Genomic DNA, 22349 nt, shown 5'->3' with positions numbered 1-22349 from the left:
GCTGTTGCAGCTGGTCACACCCCTTCAGGGTGGGGGTCCCCACTGGGGTGCCTGGCCAGCCTGGGTGAGGGGCTGAGGGCCGTTTTCAGGCTGGCGGGTGACTGAAGCTCCCAACCTCCCAACCTCTCCTTTTTTTCTTTTTTTATTCTGGGATTTATTTACCTTCTATGGCTGTCACTGGAGCTGAGAGCTGGCTTTAGCTCTGAGGCTCGGCTCCAGCTCTGAGACCTCGGCTGCTGAAAGCAGTATCTGCGTTTGTTTGGATTCTATAACTGTAACACTGTTTCAGCTCCAGCTCCGAGGCCGGTCGGCTGAAAGCAGGTTTCTGGGCTTTGTTTAGCTTCTATATTTGCAACATTGTTTCTTATACTGCAGCTCAGAGGCCAGCAGCGGCAGGTGGGGAACCTTGGCTTCCTCCTTCACTGGAGCAAGCAAGCCTCCTGTTCGCTTCAGCTTCCTTGCTGCCGGCTGCCATCTTGGTTGGCAGTTAATTTGCATATCCAATGGGAAGCGTTCGGGGGTATGGTCAATTTCATGTTTCTCTTTTATTAGATAGGATTTTTATTGATTTCAGAGAGGAAGGGAGAGGGAGAGAGAGAGAGAGAGAGAGAGAGAGATAGAAAGAATCAATGATGACAGAGAATCATTGACCGGCTGCCTCCTGGATGCTCCCAACTGGGGATCGAGCCTGAAACCCTGGGCATGTGCCCTTGACCAGAATCAAACCTGGGACCCTTTAGTCTGCAGTCCAGTGCTCTCTATCTACTGAACCAAACCAGCTAGGGCTGTTCTTTTGTACTGGTATTTTCTCTAAATTGTTAGTTATATTTAGAAGCTTTATCAGATTAAGGTTATATTTTATTTATTGTTGGAAAGAATAATTCATAAGTGATATTTATTTATTTTGACTGATAAGCTGGACAAATTAGGAAACAGCACCTCTTTTGGGCAGAATAATTAGGAAAAAACACTCTGGGTTGGAGAATTAGAAAAGAGGACTTTTGAGAAATGTTAATTTCTAATTTTATTCTGTTGTGTTAAGAGAACATACTCTATTAAGTTTCAGTCTTTTGACATTTTCTGAAAATTTGTTTAAGGTCTAGCATATGGTCTGTTTTGGTGAGCAATCAATGTATATTTGAAAAGAATGTGTATTCTGTGGCTGTTTGGTACAGGTGCATTATAGATGTAAAGTAGGGCAATTTGGTTGATAGTCTTACTCATCTTTTATATACTTACTAATTTATCTTCTCATTTATCAATTACTCCAACTAGATTATGGATTTGTGAATTTCTCCTTTTAGTTCAGTCATGCTTCATGTATTTTGAACTATTTGATACATAGATACTTAGAATTGCTATGCCTTCATGATGAATTTTTCCTTTTGTCATTATTAAATGTCTTTTTTTCCTTTTTATTTACTTTTGGGATGACATTGGTTCACAAAACCATATAGATTTCAAGTGTACAACTCAACAAAACATCTGTGTTCTGGTATCAGCTCCCCACAACCCTACTCAACCAAAACTTCCCTTACCAAGATCCCCCAGGACCTTCCTGTGGTTAAAGCCCAAGGACCTTCATCTCTCTATTTTGGTTGACCTCCTCTCCCTATTTGACTCTGCTGGCCATGCTCTACTTTTTTTAAAATATATTTTTTTATTGTTGATAGTATCACAGGTATCTCTCATCCCCCGCCCCTCCCTTTTACTTTCCTCTTCCCAGGCCCCTATTCACTACCCTATTGCCTATGTCCCTGGGCTATGCATATAACTATATAAGTTTTTTGGTTTATCTCTTCTTATCCCCCCAACCCCAGAGATTGGTCCAACAACCTCTGCTCTTTAATTGTTGTGTTAGTCCCTCTATATTTAATGTGATTATTGATATCATTGGGTTTAAATCTATTTGCTTTCCATTTGTCTCTTGTTTTTTCCTTCTTGTTCCTTTCCTGCCTTATTTTGGATTAATTTGGTATTTTAAATAATTGGCCTATTGCAATAGGTCCTTATTGTTATTTTGTTATTTTTATTATTTTTTAGAGGTTTCCCTAGGTATAACAGTATTATTTTCAAAGTCTATTTAGAGTCAACATCTGACACAACCTATTTTTCACTTCCCACTTCAATACCCCACAAATATGGACAAAATAATTCTACTTAACTCTTGTCCTTTATGCTGATGATGTCCTATCTTTTACTTCTATGTATGATTCAGTATTGTTATTTTATTTTTTTATAATCCTCACCTGAGGATATTTTCCCATTGATTTTTAGAGAGAGTGGAAGGAGGGGTAGAAATAGAGCAGGGGTGGGCAACCCCTGGCACGCGTGCCAAACATGGCACACCAGTAACTTTTGCTGGCACCCGAAACCCTCTCTTATAATCTTCCATTTACAATTTTTTTTCTTAATATCGACTTTTTTATTTTTCAGATAAATTCAGTGTAGGTGCATCTTAGATAAATAAGTAATTTTACATAACAAGTTATCTTAAAGACCATAGACATGGATTGACAAAAGAGGGGAAGAGCAATTTCTATGCCTCTGCCTTAACTCTCCCTGCCTTCCTAGATCCGACCATTGTTTTGGTTTCATCCACATATGCTTGTGAATCTTTGTTCTCAGTGATGAATTTTGTTAAATCTCGTAATAGGAGTAGCCTGACGGATGAAAGTAGTAGCTCATGCATATCTCTGAAGGTCACGAAATATAAACCTGATGTAAAATCTCTGTCATCAGTGATGCAGCAGCAAAAGTCCCACTGATATCAAACGGAGTCATAAAGTTTTCTGTCTGACTATCAGTGTACATGTATATATTAAAAAATAAATCTATTTTTCATCATCATATACTGTGTGTTTGTCGCTTGAATGAATTTTATTGTTTCTTCAAGGTTCTTCACATACGTACACCTTAAGAGATATCAAGTAGGCGTAACATGTTCTCAAAAAATTAGGGTTGGCATGCAGAAGAATTTTGAGTCAGAGATTTTGCTGGTTTTGGCACGCACTCACAAAAAGGTTGCCCACCCCTGAAATAGAGCTAAACATTGATGTATGTAGGGAGCGGCTATAGCAGCAGTTCTCAACCTGTGGGTCGGGACCCCTTTTGGGGTCGAACAACCCTTTCACAGGGGTCACCTAAATACATCCTGCATATCAGATATTTACATTATGATTCATAGCAGTAGCAAAATTACAGTTATGAAGTAGCAACGAAAATAATTTTATAGTTGGGGGTCACCACGACATGAGGAACTGTATTAAAGGGTCGTGGCTTTAGGAAAGTTGAGAACCACTGGGCTCTAGGGTTAAGCCTCCGACTGACCTGTTGGCAAAGCCACAAACAAGTCCCAGCTTAGAGGGCACAGCCCTCTTAGTATAATTAGGCTTGACCTTATCAGCTCCCTAGATCTTATCTGGGTAGCTAATGGGCTGTGAGAGGTGCAGCTAGTGCTGCCAAAATAAGTGAAACTCACAAGAACATTGTAACTATGGTGACCACTACCTTGTTTACCTCTGGCTATAAAATAAAGGCTCAGCTTGCCCTCTGAATCTCTCTCTGTGGCCTCAGCCAGGCACAGGAAGATCCACCTAGACCAGTGATGGTGAACCTATGACACGCGTGTCAGAGGTGACACGCGAACTCATTTTTTTGGTTGATTTTTCTTTGTTAAATGGCATTTAAATATATAAAATAAATATCAAAAATATAAGTCTTTGTTTTACTATGGTTGCAAATATAAAAATTTCTATATGTGACACGGCACCAGAGTTAAGTTAGGGTTTTCAAAATGCTGACATGCCGAGCTCAAAAGATTCGCCATCACTGACCTAGACTCAGCTTATTCTCTTTGTCTTTTCTACATCCTTCACCGCCCCCCCTCAGGCTCACTGAACCCTTGGCTGTGCTGGCACGGCACAGATGTGAAAGACACATTGATTGGTTGCCTTCTGCACGAGCCCTGACCAGGGCCAGGATAGAGCCTGTAACCAAGGTATGTGTCCTTGACTGGAATTGAACCTGGTACCCTTCATTCCTTGGGTGGACACTATCCACATGAGCCAAACTGGGTAGGGCTTAATTTTGCTGTAAACAGATGTCTTTAAGGAAATGTAGAAAATAAAAAAAGTCTTAAAAAAAACCACACCTTTATTGAGATATAATTAACATACCATAAACTTAATTAATTTAAAATGTAGAGTTTAGTGGCTTTTGCTATATTCTCAGAGATGTTCATCCATTACCATAGTCAATTTTAGAAATTTTAACCATCATCCTCCAGTCCTTCCCCCCAACCCTCTCCCTTCCCCTTTTGCTTCCTAGCCCTAGGCAGCCATTAATCTACTATCTGTCTCTGCAGATTGCTTATTCTGGACATGTCATATAAATGGAATCTTATAATATATGATCCTCTGTGATTGGTTTTTACTTGGTATAATTTTTTTCAAGGTTTATCATGTAGCATTTATTAGGACTTCATTTCTTTTTGTTACTGAATGCTAGTTCTTTGTGTTGATATATCACATTTTATTTATCCATTCATTAATTAATGGACATCCTCCCCCCCCCCCCCCCCACACACACACTTTTTGGCTATTATGAATAATGCTGCTATGAACATTCATGCAAAAGTTTTTGTGTGGATAAATGATTTTCTCCCCTTGTGTATGTACTTAGGATTATAATTGTTGGATCATATGATAACTCTATGTTTAATCATTTGAGGAACTGTAAGACTGTTTTCCAAAGTGGCTGCACCATTTTACATTCCCATCAGCAGTATATGAGAGTTCCAGTTTCTGTACATCTTTTGCTAACACTTATTTGTCTTTTTTTTATTATAGCCATCCTAGTTAGTGCAGTGGTGAAATGTAGTCTTTTATGTTCCTCTACTTATTTACCATCTTTGGTGTCCTTCTTCCTTTTTTTGATATGATTTTACATTTGTATTGATTTTCTTCTGCCTGAAGAATATTCTTTAGCATTTCTTATAGTCCAGGACTATTGTTGAAGAAGTCTCCCAGATTTTTTTTATCTGAAAGTGTTTTTATTTCATCCTACTGTTTGAAGGATATTTTTGCTGAATATGGTATTTTGGGTTGGCATTTCACCACTTGAAAGATAGCATTTCATTGTTTTATGATCTTTATTGTTTGTTAGCTGTTACTCATATCTTTGGTCCCCTTTATGTAAAAATCTTTTGGGACTGCTTTCAAGATTTTATCTTTGGTTTCTAGCAATTTGAGTATGATAAGGCAAAATGTGGTTTTCTTTGTATTCATCTAGTTGAGGTTTACTGAGCTAAGATTTGTAAATCAATGTTTTTTCATCCTATCTGGAAAATTTCAGTGATTCTTCCTGCATTATTTTCACTCTCTTCTCATTTTGGAGCTCCAGTTACATGTATGTTAGACTATTTTTTTTACTATACTCTCTTTTTTGTTTGTTTGTTTGTTAATCCTTACCTGATGATATTTTCTCTATTGATTTTTTAGAGAGAGTGAAAGGGAGAGAGGAAGGAAGGAAGGGAGAGAGAGAGAGGGAGGGAGGGAGAGAGAGAGAGAGAGAGAGAGACATTAATGTGAACTCTTTCATTGATTGGTTGCTTCCCACATATGCCTTGACCAGTGCCAGGGATTGAAACTGCAACCTTGGTATGTGCCCTTGATGGGGAGTTGAACCTGTAACCCTTTGGTGTGCAGGCCGGCGCACTAACCAGTGTGCAACATCAACCAGGGCTATGCCCTCTTTTTAACCATAGGTCACTCTTTTCTTTTTTCAAGTTTAGTACTTTTTTCAGTTGTATACTGGATTGTGGAGATGGTACAACTTAGGGGTTCTGAATGTGTTATCTCTCCATGAAGCATTGTTTTTTTTTTAAAATTTATTATTTTTAAAATATATTTTTATTGATTTTAGAGAGGAAGAGAGAGGGCAAGAGAGACAGAAACATCAATGATGAGAAAGAATCATTGATCGGCTGCCTCCTGCAAGACCCCATTGGGGATCTAGCCTGTAACCCCGGCATGTGCCCTGACCAGAAACTGAACCGTGACCTCCTAGTTCATAGGTCGACGCTCAACCACTGGCCAGGCTATGAGGTGTTTTTTTTTTTTTAATTCTTGTAGGTAAAATTGGCTGATCACCTTGAACTTTGTAGGCTTGGTTTTAATTTTGGCTATCATGGATTTGTTCAGAGCTCAATGTGTTTCCTTACTTTAGTGCAACTCAACCTCCAAACTTTTAAAACTTTTAAAACTCTTTGGGGTTTGATTTTAGGCTTGTTTGGGTGAGTCTAGAATAAATCTTTAATTCTAGGATGCAGTTCTTACTCTTAGTTGAGGCCATTTTGGTATCTCCACTGGATGTCTGAGGTGTTAGTTAATAAGGTGTTCATGTGGTTTCTCTACTATGGCTTGGTGGGAAATCCAAGTTGTACCCAGACCTCGCACTTACCTACCCTTTATTCCTTTCTCAGTCACTCTCTTTTAAGCCTTGTTTGGTTTTGTCCTGCACATATCCAGCCCCTCCCTTGGCCAAGGACTTACGGGGGTTCCCTATACAGACTTCTGGACTTTCTGCCTTGCAGATTTCATCCTTATCCACTGCACTGAATTATGCCAGTTCAGCTTAGCACAACCACTGTGCTCTTAAACTCTTGCTTGCTGGGCCATAGTCATGGAAATTTTCTCCAGGTAAAAAACAGAGGTGATTGTAGGGCTTACTTTGTGAGTTTCTCATCTCTGAAAGATTATAGTTTTTGTGCTTCCTATTGTCTAAATCCTGTAAACAGTTGTCTCATACATTTTGTTTTATGCTTGCTCATGGTGGGAATGCTAGTTTGGCATCATTTACTGCATGATTTTTGTTAGGAAAAGCTGGCCTTACTGTTGTTGAGGCATTCACTTCCTTTAGTCTCAGTTTTATGTGTACATACATGTTTATTTTCTTTACCTTGTGTTTGTTTAGCATTTCTTCCTTTTGTAGTTTCTGATTTTTTTTTTTACTAACTCAGCTTCTTCCCTAGTACTTTTCCAAGTATTCTTTTTTATTTTTAAAAAATATTTTTATTGATTTCAAAGAGGAAGGGAGAGGGAGAGAGAGATAGAAACATTGATGATGAGAAATAATCATTGATTGGCTGGCGTCTGCACTCCCCACACTGGGGATGGAGCCCGCAACCTGGGCATGTGCCCTGACCAGGAATTGAACCGTGACCTCCTGGTTCATAGGTTGATGCTCAACCACTGAGCCACACTGGCTGGGCCCTAAGTACTCTTTTTTAAATGGAGTGTTTTTGATGTTGAGTAAAATAAAATGTTGCAGAATAGTGCTAGAAAATTAATTTCTCATATCTTCTGAATGTTAATTACACTGAAGATCTCAAGATCATTCTCTTTGAAGGAAGTGGTTTTGCTTTCAGTGCATATATGAATTGGTGTCCCATGTGTCTTAATAATTCAATTTCATAGAATAGTAGAAAGAACATGAATTAGAAAATCTAGATTCTAGTTTTGCAATAGACTGGCCAGCCACTTAACTTTGATCTTTTATTTGTTACAATAGATAATTTTTAGCCCCTTTCAATCTCTTAAAATTTGGGTAATTTAGTTAATAGTTATTGAGAAAATCATTACAGTCAATAGTTTTAGTCCTTTCTTTGTTCTTACATCATTAATAAAACTCATAACATTAAAATTTTAGTTATTTTTGTTAGCTGTAATTTTCTTTTCCAATATAGCGAAGAGTGCTGATCATCCTATTTACAGAATTTGAGCACTTCACTATGAATTGGTTATTTATGGCTGTAATATATATTTTTTGGTTTGACCAAAAATGACTCATTGTGCACTTTAGTCTTTAAGATCTAATGTGTGCTAATATAATCATTCTGTTTATTCTCTTATAGAATGTAAGTTAGTGTTATAGTTCTTAAAACTGTGATTATTGCTCAGCTGGCATGGTTTAGTGGTTGAGCGTCAACCTATGAACTAGGAGGTCATGGTTCAATTCCAGGTCAGGACGCATGCCCAGGTTGCAGGCTTGATCCCCAAAGGGGGGCATGCAGGAGGCAGCTGATCAATGATTTTCTCTCATCATTGATGTTTCTATCTCTCCCTGTCCCTTCCTCTCTGAAATCAATGAAAATATATTAAAAGAAAACTGATTACTAAATATTTAGTACTTACGTTATTCATAATGTTTCTTTTTGTATGTGTATATGGAGCCCTGTCCCCATGTGGCTCTTCTCTAATTTTTTTTCTATACTGGGAATTCTTTTTTAGCACATTGCGTACCGCATAGAAATTTCTAAGACATACGCCAGGGACCGCACGTTTTTGGGCAAACTGCACATTTTTTAAATCATCATAATGCACTTTAGGTGTTGTTTTTCAATAATTATAACATTTTTATTTACAAAAACAAACAATTAAAGTTCCTAGTACTTTTTTAACGTATGGTACTGCGTAAAACATTTTCCTCTATGAAGAGGGACCAAACAAAATTTACATAAGTATCTAGATTCGCTCCTTTTTCCATGGACGTGGAAAACGAGAACACTTGTGAGCGGTCCTTAACAGATGGCGCGCGAAACACGAGAAAACTCCTGAGCGGTACGAAATGTGTTAAGATGAATTTTATCTGCTGACTACTTCTCTCTCTTTCTCTCCATATGTATTTATATATTTACATTTACATATTTTTCTGTCTTAGAGGAAAAAATATGTGTATGTATGTATTTTTCTGTCTTAGAGGAAACCTTTTGTCAGGTTTAGCCTTTGCAGGTATTAGAAAGTTTCATAGGAATTCTGGCTTCATGGATGGGCACCCTTTAGGATCTCTTTCCCTGGAAGTTATATTATCAAATTTGTATTCTATGTTTCAAACAGGTAATATGAAGCTGTCTAGTAGATGTTCAAATTTATTTGTTAAAATGCAAATTAATTTATTCTGCAAGAATCTGAAACAATAGCACTTTCCTTTAGGGATCTATAATTAAAAAAGCATAATATGTTAATTAGACCGGACAGCCAAACGACCTGCTGAACAACCTTCCAGATGTCCTTCCAAACGACCTTCCGGATGAAGCTGGGGTTGCGAGGGCCGAGACAAACCGCCGCAGCTGAAAGGTCCGAGCCCCTTGCACGAATTTGTACATCGGGCCTCTAGTATAAACAGAGACAGAATTAATTTATTTTCTCATTGCCTTTTTTCTGCTGGGGGTTAAAATGTTATGTGTAACAAACATGTAATGATAGTTTGCCTGAGTTTGAACCCTAGGTTTGCTACTTACTTTTAGCTGTGATTTAGGGAAAATTAATAAATTTTTTAAGCTTTTTTTGTTTTGTTTATCTGTATGAGGGGTTTACCAGTAGTATATACCTCTCAGGGTTACTGTGAGGATTAGATGAGGCATAGTTCAAGTAAGTTTAAGGAATCAGGTAAATATGAGAGTAAAGTTATATTTAGTTTAATATAGATAATCAACTATATAGTGTTACTTTCAGTATTCTAAATGCCAAAAACACGCAGTTTTTATGTTAAGTTTCAGGAGTCTTTTTGGCAATTTACTTCCTGCTTACTTAGCAAGTAGTGCCTGAGATAGTAAATAGAGAATAATTGAATGAAAAGTTAACCTAGTGATTTTAATGGTTTTCTTTAATTTAAAATGTGTTAAGTCTAGCCCTGGCAGGTGTGGCTCAGTTGGTTGAGCCTCTGGTCCCATGCACAGAGAGGTCACCAGTTCAATTTCCAGTCAGGGCAGGTATAGGAGTCAGCTGACCTATGTTTATCTCTCTCATCAGTGTTTCTCTCTCCCTTTCTCTCTCTCTCTCTCTCTCTCTCTCTCTCTCCCTCCCCCTTTCACTCTCACTCTAAAATCAGTAAAAACATTAAATGTGTTAAGTCTATTTTCAAAGAAGTGGAATGAGACTCAAGTAATTCATTAGTTGCTGGTGTTTACTAATAAACATAAGTTTGCAGTTTTTCTCATACACTCAATAAATTTTCCCTGCCACTGATTCCCAGTCTTGTCTTATCCTAAGAATCATCTTGGGTTCCTATTTAGAGTACAAATTTCTGCACTCTACCATAGATCTTTGGGGGAGGGACCTTGCATTTTATACTAAGAGAGTCTTGTGCTCAAGCACTTTTGGAAACCACTGTGCTGGATATACAGTAGTGAATGTGGCACACTTGGTTACTGCCCCCCTTAGTTTTATAGTGTATTAGTTCTTTTGAGTCATTGAAAGGAAATTAGTTTTTCTTCTTTATAAAGAAGAAAAAGGAAGTTTAGAGTTATATATATGTATATATTTTGTAATTAATGTTTGAAAGTGGGCTCTATGCAATGTGTGAAACAAACTATTTGTTAGCCCTAGCTGGTTTGGCTCAGTATATAGAGCATCAGCCTTCGGACTGAAGGGTCCCGGGTTCGATTCCGGTCCAGGGCACATGCCCAGGATGTGGGCTTGATCCCCAGTTGGGGCGTGCGGGAGGCAGCTGATCAATGATTCTCATCATTGATGTTTCTATTTCTCCCTCTCCTTTCCTCTCTGAAACCAATTTTAAAAATATATGTATATCTATATACATAAAAGCCTAAGCGACCATCCAACCATCTGACTGTCTGACTGGTAGCTATGGAGCACACTGACCACCAGGGGGCAGACGCTGAATGCAGGAACTGCCGAGCTGTGGTGACTTGGCAGCTGTGGTTCTCGGGTGATGCACCTGGAAACAGAGAAGAGGCCGATTCTGGGGTGCGTCACCTGAGAACCACCCTCTCGCAATCTGGGACCCCTTGGGGGATGTTGGAGATCCGGTTTTGGCCCGATCCCTGTAGGCCAGGCAGAGGGACCTGCACCGGGCCCCTCTCTCTCTCTCTCTCTCTCTCTCTCTATATATATATATATAGAGGCCCGGTGCACAAAAATTTGTGCCCTCTCGCAGTCTGGGAATGCCGGGGTCCAGCCCCAGCGGGCCAGGGGTTCCCAAAGGTGTGGACGGAGTCGGTGAAGAATGTTTTACACGGAGACAGCGTTCAGAACTCTCTAGCTCTCTTTAGTCTCTGTGGATCTTCCTGTGCCTGGCTGAGGCCACAGAGAAAGATCCCGAGGCAAACTGAGCCTTTATTTTATAGTCAGAGGTAAACAAGGTAGTGGTTTCCATAGTTACACTGTTCTTGTGAGTTTCACTTGTTTTGACCATAGTTACACTGTTCTTGTGAGTTTCACTTGTTTTTGTTCTTGTGAGTTTCACTTGTTTTTGTTCTTGTTCTTACTGCACTTCCCTCAGCCCATTAGCTTCCCAGATAAGATCTAGGGAGCGTCATAAGGTCAAGCCTAATTATGCTTAAGAGGACTGTGCCCTCTAAGCTGGGACTTGTTTGTGACTTTGCCAACAGGTCAGTCTGAGACTTAACTGTATAGCTGCTCCCCACATGGGAACCCTTGGGGGATGACCACCTGCTGGCTTAGGCCCGCTCCCTGGGGGATTGGGCCTAAGCTGGCAGTCAGACATCCCTCTGGCAGCCCAGGAGCCCTCGGGGGATGTTCACCTGCCAGCAGGGAGCAGGCCTAAGCTACATTCGGACATCCTTAGCGCTGCTGAGGAGGTGGGAGAGGCTCCCACCACCACCGCTATACTGGCAGCCATCAGCCCAGCTTGTGACTGAGCAGAGCTCCCCCTTTGGGAGTGCACTGACCACCAGGGGGCAGCTCCTGCATTGAGCGTCTGCCCCCTGGTGGTCAGTGTGTGTCATAGTGGCCAGTCATTCCCAGTCGTCCTGCTGTTAGGGTCAATATGCATATTACCCTTTTATTATATAGGATAGAGGCCTGGTGCATGGGTGGGGGCCGGCTGGTTTGCCCTGAAGGGTGTCCCGGATCAGGGTGGGGGTCCCGCTGGGGTGCTTGGCCAGCCTGGGTGAGGGGCTGAGGGCCGTTTTCAGACTGGCCACAGCCCCTTCAGGGTGGGGATCCCCGCTGGAGTGCCTGGCCAGCCTGGGTGAGGGGCCGATGGCTGTTTGCAGGCTGGCCACAGCCCCTTCAGGGTGGGGGTCCCCACTGGGGTGCCTGGCCAGCTTGGATGAGGGGCTGAGGGCTGTTTTCAGGCTGGCCACACCCCCTTCAGGGTGGGGGGTCCTGCTGGGGTGCCTGGCCAGTCTGGGTGATGGGCTGATGGCTGTTTGCAGGCTGGCCAAGCCCCCCAGCGCGGACCCTCACTCCATGAGGGTGTGGCCATCCTGGGTGAGTGGCTGATGGCAGTTTGTAGGCTGGCCAAGCTCCCCAGCACGGACCCTCACCCCATGCGGGTGTGGCCATTCTGGGTTAGGGGCTGATGGCTGTTTGCAGGCTGGCCACTGCCCCCAGCCACCCACGCTCCCAGTGGAGGCTGGCTGGAAGCAGGTATCTGGGATTTATTTGTCTTCTATAATTGAAACTTTGTTGTCTTGAGCGGAGCCCACAGCCGGCCAGGGTAGGCGGGAAGCTTAGCTCCCTCCATTGCCGGGGCAACCAAGCCTCCTGCTTGCTCCAGCTCCGTGGCTGCCGGCCGCCATCTTGGTTGGGTTAATTTGCATATAGTTGCTCTGATTGGCTGGTGGGCGTGACTTGGGCGTAGCGGAGGTGCGGTCAATTTGCATGTTTCTCTTTTATTAGATTAGATAAATAAATAAAAAAGTACTATTAGCCCTGGCCAGTGTGTCTCGGTTGGAGCATCAAACCTACACTGAAAGGTCCCAGGTTCTATTCCCAGTCAGGGATGTAACTTGTTGATGTTTCTCTTCTACATTGATATGCTCCCTTCCTCCCTCCCTCTTCCTTTCTCTCTCTCTCTCAAATAAATAAAAACATATCCTCCAGTGAGGATTAAAAAAAAAAAGAAGAAAATGTTAAAAAAAAAAGTATTACTAAAGAAACAGAGATGGCCTCCAAGAGGAGCTCCCCGACCGTGCCGGCCTCGGCCTCGCCCCCGCAGCCGGTGCTGGGCACGGAGGCCGAGCTCCTCCGAGCCTTCCACAAACAGGCCTTTGAGTACATCTCCGTTGCCCTGCACATCGACAAGGACGAGAAAGCAGGACAAAAGGAGCAAGCTGTGGAATGGTATAAGAAAGGTATTGAAGAACTAGAAAAAGGAATAGCTGTCATAGTTACAGGACAAGGTGAACAATGTGAAAGAGCTAGACGCCTTCAAGCTAAAATGATGACCAATTTGGTTATGACCAAGGACCGTTTACAACTTCTAGAGAAGCTGCAACCAGTTTTGCAATTTTCCAAATCACAAACAGACGTCTATAATGACAGTACTAACTTGACATGCCGCAATGGACAGCTCCAGTCAGAAAGTGGAGCAGTTCCAAAAAGAAAAGATCTCTTAACACACTCTAGTAATTCGCTGCCTCGTTCAAAGACAGTTATGAAAGCTGGATCCACAGGTCTTTCAGGCCACCACAGAGCACCCAGTTGCAGTGGCTTATCCATGGTTTCTGGAGTGAGACAGGGCCCTGGTCCTGCAACTGCCACTCAAGAGTACACCAAAAACAAATGGAACAAATAAACCTTCAACCCCTACAACTGCAGCTCGTAAAAAGAAAGACTTGAAGTCAATTTTAGGAACATGGACAGTAACCTCGCTAACCTTATAATGAATGAAATTGTAGACAATGGAACGGCTGTTAAATTTGATGATATAGCTGGTCAAGAATTAGCAAAACAAGCATTACAAGAAATTGTCATTCTTCCTTCTCCGAGGCCTGAGTTGTTTACAGGGCTTAGAGCTCCTGCCAGAGGATTGTTACTCTTTGGTCCACCTGGAAATGGGAAAACAATGCTGGCTAAAGCAGTAGCTGCAGAATCTAATGCAACCTTCTTTAATATAAGTGCTGCAAGCTTAACTTCAAAATATGTGGGAGGAGAGAAGTTGGTGAGAGCTCTTTTTGCTGTGACTCGAGAACTTCAACCTTCAATAATTTTTATAGATGAAGTTGATAGCCTTTTGTGTGAAAGGAGGGAAGGAGAACATGATGCTAGTAGACGCCTAAAAACTGAATTTCTAATAGAATTTGATGGTGTATAGTCTGCTGGAGATGACAGAGTACTTGTAATGGGTGTAACTAATAGACCACAAGAGCTTGATGAGGCTGTTCTCAGGCGTTTCACCAAACGGGTGTCTTTGCCAAATGAGGAGACACGACTACTTTTACTAAAAAATCTATTATGTAAACAGGGAAGCTCATTGACCCAAAAAGAACTAGCACAACTTGCTAGAATGACTGATGGATACTCAGGTTCTAACAGCTTTAGCAAAAGATGCAGCTCTGGGTCCTATCCGAGAACTGAAACCAGAACAAGTGAAGAATATGTCTGCCAATGAGATGAGAAATATTTGATTATCTGACTTCACTGAATCCTTGAAAAAGATAAAACGCAGCGTGGGCCCTCAAACCTTAGAAGCATACATACGTTGGAACAAGGACTTTGGAGATACCACTGTTTAAGAAAATACCTTTGTAAGCCTACAGAACTTTTTCTTATCAAGAGAGAAACACACCATCTTCAGTGAATAGTTATTAGCTACAGAAACTCAGTTTAAGTTTACAGGACTTTTTAGAGTCTTATAATTATTTATGCATCCCAGAAGATAAACCATAAAACAAATTTAAATAAAATATACAATGCAAATGGAATATTTTGTTTAAGGCCTTCTTGCCTTGATAGTAATGGCTATCCCGATGGGCAGGGTAAGTTAGAGCACAATAAACACTGGTTCTGGTCTTCTTTACCAATTTAACACTTGGAGTGCGGGTGAATTTCCCGCCAAAATATAAGATGGCTCTGTCTTTTGGTTTTGTTCCATCCACCAAAAGGGTGGATTACAAACAAATATTTGGTAATACGCAGTTACAATCGGCCCGAGTTTACAATGCAAATGGAATATTTTGTTTAAGGCCTTCTTGCCTTGATAGTAATGGCTATCCCGATGGGCAGGGTAAGTTAGAGCCGACTTAACTCGTTTCCCCGCACTCCAAGTGTTAATCAGAATGTAAATAATAATTTATATATGTGTTGCAGATGAAAGTATTCAGAGACAGTAAAGGGTGAAAGACACAACAGCCATTGGTTGTCTTCTGATGTCTTTTTTTAAAATAGTAATTTTTCCCAGTTTCCTCTCCTGTTGTCTTTACTATGGGTGATTGGAATGCCAAACATTTTCTTTTTTTTTCCTTTTCTTTTTACAAATTGTGTGCCAAATGAAACTTTTCTGTGTAACAGAAATAGGAAAAAGGATTTTGAAGGCTTTTTCTCCATAAAACTACGGACATTAAACAATTGTGTTCTTTCACTTTTTTATTTTTCTAGTTCCTTTCTACCAAACAATTTATAAAGCAATATGAGAGCAACAAAATAAGTCTAATAAAAGAGGAGAAATTTGCAAGTTTTGAGTCACTCTGTCATATAACATATAGATCAATCCTTGTGTGACCACAGTACTTTTTTAAAATATATTTGCCAGAAATCTATTGAGACTGTTAACTTATTCCTAATGGAATTTATTTCCTGCTAGAATTATCCTAATACTTAAGAAAGCCAATTTTAACAGCTGTAAAAGTGGTTCCTGTGTGAGAGAAGGGAAGTACTGGGAGCTAAGACATTTCTAATTTATGATTATTACTTTCTTACTGTTTACAGGATAATGATAAGCCAGTGGATCTACCATCTTTTATTCTTTATAATTATTAATCCCTTCAATGAAACTTTAAAAGTTACTGAATTTTTATAAATTGCATACATTTTGTAGGTTTCTTGTGCTCACTTTGTTAACAAAAAACTTGTAGTCTGTTAATCTTCCTTTTGTTCCCCCCAAATGTACAGTAATTCCATTTCTTGTTTGTATAAGTATGCCTGAATTTTTATTATAAAAATGTCATTGTAGGAAGTAGAGACTCGTATTATGACCTTTTAAATATTGTAATAAAGGCAAATGGATATTTGCCCTTCATTTACTGGTTAAAAGTTTGTTTACAGAAATTTCCTTTGGTGCTTTTATGTAAAATGCCGTGGGTGAAAAGAATAGTTTTATAGTAGGAACAAAGATTTTTTTTTCATTTGGGAAAAATATCTTTGGTTTTGAGAGAACAAATTAAAACCTTGCCCCTGCTAGATAAGAATTTTATAATGAAGACACACATTTTTTTTTTTAACATTCTTCTTAGTTTTACTCTTGCTCTTGGTAAAATGTGACCAAGTTTTATTTTAAGCTGTGTTTCTTTCATAGAAGGACCATGAAAATAGAATAATGATAATAGTAGAAGGTGTAAGGGGTTGGTTCGGTCTTTTTCAACATAGAGGTTGCTGAGATTTTTAAAATTAATATTAGACTTAGATTGTAACCTTTTAGATTTTGCATTGAACTCTGTGTCACATTCTTCCTAAAAGGTAATGCTTAAACATTAAATTATAGTGTACTCTTCATGTTAATAAGGCAGAGTTTTATAAGCTAAATTAAAACTTGTTGATGCCCGGCCAAAAAGAAACAAACAAAAAAAAGAAACAGAAACCTGAAATTCTGAAACCTAATTGTAACCATTCTCCTGATTTGGGAAAAAGGGCCTTTGGGGAAGCAAATAATTTTGGTGGGTATACTCTAAACTTCAAAATAAGCATCAAGGGAACAAAAATGTTTAGGTGGCTCCAAATGCATAAATATTTTTGTGGATCAGTCACCGAAGAGGAATATCTAAATACTAGAGGCCTGGTGCATGACATTCGTCGACTGGGGGGGTGTCCCTCAGCCCGGCCTGTGTCCTCTCAGTCTGGGACCCCTTGGGGGATGTCCACCTGCCAGGAAGTGGGCCTAAGCTGGCAGTCAGACATCCCCTGAGGGGTCTTTAGTGCTGCCACGGAGGCAGGAGAGGCTCCCGCCACCGCCACTGTGCTCGCTAGCCGCGAGCCCGGCTTCTGGCTGAGCGGCGCTCACCCTGTGGGAGTGCACTGACCACCAGTGGGCAGCTCCTGCGTCAAGCGTCTGCCCTCTGGTGGTCAGTGCATGTCATAGTGACTGGTCATTTCATGTTCGGTCTATTTGCATATTAGGGTTTTATTATATAGGATTAGAACCTTTAGGAAAGTGGAATATGATGTCTGATTTGGCTGTCAGGCTGAGGATGGAAGTCTGCAAAAGTACATGCTACAGAACTGTTTGTTTTGTCAAAAGGATTGATAGGAAGCTGGCAGACTCAGTTAATTTAAAATAGGAAGGAGTTTAGCAGTTATCTTTTTAGTTCTATTCTACATCTGTCCCCCCTTCCTTAATAATGGGGCAACTGAAGCCTAAGAAAGGTTGTATGATTGTATTGCCCACCTACCAGTTCCATTTTTTTCTTTCTCTGTAAATCTCAGATAGGAATTATGCAATTAAAATTTGATCACATTTGCTAAATAAAATTCCTGTCAATGTAATGCAATGAGATTGCAACTCAAGCCCATTTTAAGTAAAAAATGAAAAAATACTAGAATATTATCAAAACCAATTTAATACGCTTAGAACTATTTTTTTTTTATATTTTAGTTTCCAAGATACTAACTTAAAATAAAAAAAACTTTAAACATTATAATGATTTTCCCATCAATTCTGTATTTTGCCTCTTTTTATTTGATAATAATTATATCTTTTTATTTGGTAACATATAAACAATGTCATGGTATTTAATTTTGAGGTATAGTCATATACAAAGTAGGAAGCCTAACTATGAATTATTTGTTATGTAATAAAATGATTTGGAGGATAACTTTTTCTTTTTAGTTAAATTAGAAGCAAAGTTTATTCCCCGTTTTCTGTTAGTTTTTCTGGAAAGTAAAAGATCTCACAATATCTCTGAAAAATCTATAATTTAGACTTTACTTTGTGTTATATTCAAATGTCTAGAAAGATTATATCAACTACCTCATAAGGATAAGTTAGTTATTTTATAGTATTTTTATTTTGCATATTTCAGTTTTTCATATTGTATATCAAGAAATATATACTACATACATTTACAGATAAACATATATATAGTGTCTCTAAAAAAGACTATAAGATTTAATGAACTTATTTAGAAATGTTTTGGATTATTAGGTTTCCTTTCATTTACTAAGTTAAAATATGTAAAAAATAGAGTTTTGAAGTGAAGAGAAATGGTTGTATACCTCACTCAATTTTTTTAGAACACAAATATGATAGTGGCTATATCATTGAAAATTAATGAGGGCTCCATCAATATGGTGCAGTGCCTCTGCATCACTGATTTATATATATTTAATGAGCCTGCTATTCTAATTTCAGGTAACTGAAGCAAACTGCATCTCCCATTAACTCTGATTTACTTTGAAACAGTTCATTTTATTAAAATATAAATGTCTTGAAATTTACCAATGTTAGTATAATTTCTTCATAAATATTTCTATAATGTTTACTTTCTACATATAACTAACTTGTCAATAAGCAGAGCATCAGTTCTGTTTCAGATAATGTTCCCAAAACAAGTTGTTTTATTTGATCTTATTTTTTGGTACTAATTTGTGGTGTTAGAGTGGAAAACATGAGGGAAAATAGCTAAAAAAGTAATAGGATTGTGAAGTGTGATGTTATATTTTTGACATCTATTGGAGCATATATGAGAACCATTTGAGGATGTATTTCTATATTCTTTGGCATTAAAAATGTAATTTTAATATTTGCTTTATTTTTAGTTTTATTTTAAAATACTTTAAGGTATATATTTTGCTTTATTGAAAATATATTAAAATATTTTTGACAACAAAAGATTATGCATAATATTTTTATTGAACATTTATTTTAATTTTTGCCTTCTGATTCTTGTGTTTCCCATACATGCAAATGAAGAATTAGGTAGAAATCAATATTATATAATGTGCAGTTTTTATGGAACAGGAATTTGCTGAGCTACATATTACTTTATTTTCTAAAAATGCTAATGTTGCCAGTCAAATGAATACATAATTGATATCTTAAAATTTAATAAAATATGTTGTTAGTAGATAAAAATTCCTTATCCATATTTGCTCTAATCCCAATCAATTAATAGCAAAGGGAGTGAGTTTCTTTAGAAAGTTGAGGTTTATGAGCAAAAATTTAGACAAAAACTTACTCTTAAGGTAGTTTAAATATATTTTTTAAGATCTAAAGTGCAATATGTTACCATGGATGTTTCTGCATTATTCAGATTATGAATATCTTATTTCCTTTAATTGTAACTGGCACATTTATTAATATTTAATTTCTTGTGGAGGTTAATTGCAAAAAGCAATCTATGTAATGTGCTGCAACTAAATGCAAAAACATACAATTTATAGTAGGAATGGTGTCAATAATAATAAATTGCCACAGCTAGTGTAAGTTTAGTGCTCGTAATCCCCCCTTGGGAAATATATTATTTGTGTCTCCTGTTGGCTTTATGTATTTTGGGTTTATATAATTTGGAATTAGAATAGAAACTAACATTTATATATTATATGTAGAAGTTAGAATGTAACAAATTAAGAAATTATTGAAAACATATGGCCAAAGTAGATTGATTAATAAAATACCTAACAGAGGACAATTATATACATATGTAAATACCAGGGTTTTTTCCTACTAAAATACAGAAACAGAAATTAAAACTGTGTTTTTGATTATATTATTTTTACTAACACTGTGTTCCCAATTGCTGTACTCATTTATGGGATCTTAGTTTCTAGATTATGCTTATAGAGAGACATTTTGGTGCGGTGGTTAAAAACATTAGCTTTGGAATAAAAGAAACTTAAGTTCTTGTGCTACCACTTACTAGTTGTGTAATCTTTAGAAGAGTTTTTGACACCCCCCCGACTCCCAGATTCCTAAATCTCTAAAATGGTGATAAAAAGAATATTACTGCCCTGCCTGGTTTGGCTCAGTGCATAGAGTATTGGCCTGTGGACTTAAGGGTCCCAGGTTTGATTCCGGTCAAGGGCACATGCCTGGGTTGCAGGCTCGATCCCCAGTGGGGCGGGGGGAGGTAGCTGATCAATGATTCTCTCGTCAATGATGTTTCTATCTCTCTTCCTCTTCCTTCCTCTCTGAAATCAATAAAAAGATATTTTAAAAAAGAATATTACTTTACAAGTTTGTTGTGAAGATTAAATAAGTGGCAAGTTGTACAAAGTGCTTGGGATGATGTTATGCCTGGCATGTACCAGCTAATATTTATTGGGCACTTAATTATTATTAAGAGTGGTGGTGTCAATCTCAGCTATTATGTAGTGTTTCTTTGTGAAAAATTATAAAATATTTGCACTAATAGAGACTTTTAAGTATGCTAAGGGTGCTGTTCAACCATATGTAACCACAGCTAGCAATTACTATGCATTTCTTTTTTGTAAAAATTAAACACAATGACGATTGTGCCATATGACTTTCTCTGCAATTTAGTGCATTCATTCATCAATATACTAGAGGCCCGATGCACTAAATTCGTGCACTGCGGGTGGGGGTGTCCCTCAGCCCGGCCTGTGCCCTCTCGCAGTCCAGGACCCCTCGCTCCTTACTGCCTGCCTGCCGCGAAGGTGGGAGAGGCTCCTGCCACTGTTGCTGTGCTCGCCAGCTGTGAACCCGGCTTCTGGCTGAGTGGCACTCCCCCTGTGGGAGTGCACTGACCACCAGGGGGCAGCTCCTGCATTGAGCATCTTCCCCCTGGTGGTAAGATCGCGTTATAGTGACCGGTCATTCCGCTGGTCGTTCCACTGTCCAGTCAGTTTGCATATTAGGGTTTTATTATATAGGATTGTGGATAACTTCTCATGTTTGAGCATACAGATGTATGTCATTCTCTCTTTTTTTTTGTTCTTAAGTTTTTTTAATTTTTCAATTACAGTTTACTTTCAATATTATTTTGTATTGGTTTCGGGTGTATAGTATAGTGGTTAGATAATCATATACTTTACATAGTAGCCTCCCACTCCAGATATTTCCAGTACCCAACTGACACCATACATAGTTATCGCAATATTATTGACTACATTCCTATGCTGTACTTGCAGAGCATTCTAGCTTTTGAAAATGTATTACTGTTGACCCTTGAACAATGTGGGGGGTGAGGGGTGCTGACCCCCAAACAGTTAAAAATTCTCAAATAACTTGACTCTCACCAAATGTAACTACTAATAGCCCACTGTTGATCAGAAACCTTACTGATAACATAAATAATTGATTAATTCATATTTTATATATTCTACTAGAGGCCCGGTGCACAAAAATTTGTGCACTGGCGGGGGGGGTTGTCCCTCAGCCCCACTTGCGCCCTCTCACAGTCTGGGACCCCTCGGGAGATAACGGTGTTCTGGCTTAGGCCCGCTCCCGGGTGGCAGAGGGCAGGCCCAATCCCTAGGTGCAGCCCCTGGTCGGGCTCAGAGCAGGGCCGATTGGGGGGTTGGGGTGCTGCCCCTTGTCACACTCAAGGCAGGGTCCATGGGGAGGTTGCCACGCCAGCCCCTGTCACGCACAGAGCATGGGCCGATCAGGGGGTTGGGGCGCTGCCCCCTGTCACGCATAGAGTAGGGCCGATAGGGGAGTTGGGGCACCGCCCCCTGTCACACACAGAGCAGGGCCCATCAGGGGTTTGGGGCGCCGCCCCCTGTCACCCACAGAGCAGGGCCGATCAGGGGGTTGGGGCACTTCCCCTGTCAGGAACAGAGCAGGGTGGATAGGGAGTTTGTGGCCCTGCACCCTGTCACACACAGAGCCGCAGGGCGATCAGGGGGTTTGGGCTCTGCCCCCTGTCACGCTGCTCCAGGGGCCAGGAGGCCTCGCGGCTCTGCTGATCCCAGTGCTGGGAGGCCTCGTGGCTCCACTGGTCCCGGTGCTGGGAGGCCTTGCGGCTCTGCTTGACACAGGGGCAGTGAGGCCTCGCTGCTCTGCTGATCCTGGTGCTAGGAGGCCTCGCTGCTCCGTTGATCCTGGTGCTGAGAGGCCTGCCGGCTCTGCTTGACACAGGGGCAGTGAGTCCTTGCTGCTCCGCTGATCCCGGTGGTGGGAGGCCTCACTGCTCCGCTGATCCTGGTGCTGGGAGGCCTCGCTGCTCCGCTGATCCCAGTGCTGGGAGGCTCTGCTGATCCCGGTGCCAGGAGGCCTCACGGCTCCGCTGGTCCCGGGTTCGGGAGGCCTCGCGGCTCCGCTGATCCCGGTGATGGGAGGCATATTACCCTTTTACTATATAGGATAGAGGCCTGGTGCACGGGTGGGGGCCAGCTGGTTTGCCCTGAAGGATGTTCTGGATCAGGGTGGGGGTCCCCACTGGGGTGCCTGGCCAGCCTGGGTGA

General features: G+C 40.2%; 1 protein-coding gene and 1 pseudogene across 2 annotated transcripts in view; both read left to right on the top strand.

The window, feature by feature from the left end:
* Positions 1-22349, top strand: part of MNAT1 (MNAT1, CDK activating kinase assembly factor) — a 200637-nt gene that overhangs the window by 6130 nt on the left and 172158 nt on the right. The window lies entirely within an intron of this gene.
* LOC102439033 lies at positions 12907-16210 on the top strand (annotated as a pseudogene).

The sequence above is a fragment of the Myotis lucifugus genome, unplaced genomic scaffold (assembly GCF_000147115.1).
Source record: "Myotis lucifugus unplaced genomic scaffold, Myoluc2.0 scaffold_166, whole genome shotgun sequence".
Taxonomy (NCBI): domain Eukaryota; kingdom Metazoa; phylum Chordata; class Mammalia; order Chiroptera; family Vespertilionidae; genus Myotis; species Myotis lucifugus.
This window is presented reverse-complemented; position numbering and strand designations above follow the sequence as displayed.